Genomic DNA, 2,255 nt, shown 5'->3' with positions numbered 1-2,255 from the left:
GTGGACCCTGCCGCACAAGAAGGCACTTTAGGGATGTATCCTGGACAAGGGTGCAGGATAGCCCTAATATTCCCCGGGGCAAACTCCAGGCTTTGCGGGGAAACCGAAAGCGCTTGGAGATTCCCCACCCTCCTCAGAGAGGTGATAGCAAGGAGAAAGGCCATATTGAGGGTCAAGTGCTTAGCCTCAGCTGACTCCAGGGGTTCGAAGGGGGCCTCAGCCAACGCCCCAAGAACCACCGCCAGATCCCAAGTGGGAACCTTGGACCGAGTCGCAGGTCTCATCCTCCGGGCACCACGGAGGAAACGTACAACCAAGGGAAGTTTCCCCAAAGACCCCTCCCTCAGAGGGGCGTGGAAAGATGAAATAGCTGCCACGTACACCTTGAGGGTCGAAGGGGAAAGACCAGCAGAGAACCGGTCCTGGAGGAACTCAAGTACCTGAACCACCGGGCAGGTAACAGGGTCCACCGACCGCTCCCTACACCAAGTGGAGAAAACACTCCACTTTAGGCCGTACATCCTCCGTGTGGACGGGGCCCTAGAGCTGAGGAGGGTCTCAACTGCTCCGGCTGTTAGACCCGCCTCTAGGTACTGTGCCCCCTCAGGGGCCAGACCCATAGTCGCCATACGGCGGGGCAAGGGTGAAGAACCCGGCCCTGCGCCTGGGACAGCAGGTTTCTCCTCAGAGAGACCTGCCACGGCGGGCCGTCCAGGAGCGACATGATGTCCGAGAACCACACCCGGGTTGGCCAGAACGGGGCTACGAGCAGTAGGCCGACATAGTCCTGGCGGACCCGCTCCAGAACCCCCGGGAGCAGAGTGACTGGGGGAAAAGCGTACAGACGTAGCCTCGGCCACGAATGTACCATGGCGTCCAAACCCAAAGGGGCTGGAGGAACGAGAGAAAACCATAGCGGGCAGTGCGTAGTGTCTTGAGACGCAAACAGATCCACGTCTATGGGGCCGAACTCTCCGCACAAGACCTCCACCACTTCGGGGTGAAGTCTCCATTCCCCAGGCCTCAGCCCCTGCCTCGACAGCAGGTCTGCTCCCTGATTCTGCGTCCCCGGGAGATACATCGCCCTGAGCGATAGTAACCTCTGCTGGGACCACAGGAGGATCTGATGCGCCAGTCTGTACAGAGGGCGCGAGCGCAGACCGCCCTGGTGATTCAGATAGGCCACCACCGCTGGGACAGGAACCAAGTTTCCTTCCAAACTGATAGGGAACGAAGACACTTGTGCGTAACCCAAATCAGACGGAAAGGATTTCCCCTCGGGGAAAAACCCTTGGTCCTTAGCCACCACTGCAGGGGTCTCATGTGCAGCAGTCCAGATGGTATTACGCTGCACGCAGCTGCCAGGAGACCCAACACTCGTGGCCTAACTTCACCCCTTTCACGGCAGCCAGTATGGTGTCGACACGTGCCGGAGACAATTGTGCCCGCATCGTTGTCGAATCCCATACTACCCCTAGTAACGTAGTCCGTTGGGTGGGCGCCAGCACACTCTTCTTTACATTGAGCCTCAGCCCTAAACGCAGCAGATGAGCCAGAACGACATCTCGATGCCGAACCGCCCTCCGAACAGTTGTGGGCCGGGCTGCCGACGGGGAGCTTCGACACATTTCTAAAGGAGAATCTGTCTTTCACTAAAATCTATTACTGAATAACCAGATTGTTTGGGATCTGAACTGAGGAGCTTTAATTAAGAACTGATATATATATATATATATAATCAGTTCTTAATTAAAGCTCCTCAGTATATATATATACATATATATATATATATATATATATATATATATATACACACACACACACACACACACACACATATATACACTCACCTAAAGGATTATTAGGAACACCATACTAATACTGTGTTTGACCCCCTTTCGCTTTCAGAACTGCCTTAATTCTACGTGGCATTGATTCAACAAGGTGCTGAAAGCATTCTTTAGAAATGTTGGCCCATATTGATAGGATAGCATCTTGCAGTTGATGGAGATTTGTGGGATGCACAACCAGGGCACGAAGCTCCCGTTCCACCACATCCCAAAGATGCTCTAATGGGTTGAGATCTGGTGACTGTGGGGGCCATTTTAGTACAGTAAACTCATTGTCATGTTCAAGAAACCAGTTTGAAATGATTCAAGCTTTGTGACATGGTGCATTATCCTGCTGGAAGTGGCCATCAGAGGATGGGTACATGGTGGCCATAAAGGGATGGACATGGTCAGAAACAATGCTCA

This window comes from Micropterus dolomieu, linkage group LG11 (assembly GCF_021292245.1).
Source record: "Micropterus dolomieu isolate WLL.071019.BEF.003 ecotype Adirondacks linkage group LG11, ASM2129224v1, whole genome shotgun sequence".
Taxonomy (NCBI): Eukaryota; Metazoa; Chordata; class Actinopteri; order Centrarchiformes; family Centrarchidae; genus Micropterus; species Micropterus dolomieu.
Note: the sequence above shows the minus strand (reverse complement) of the source record.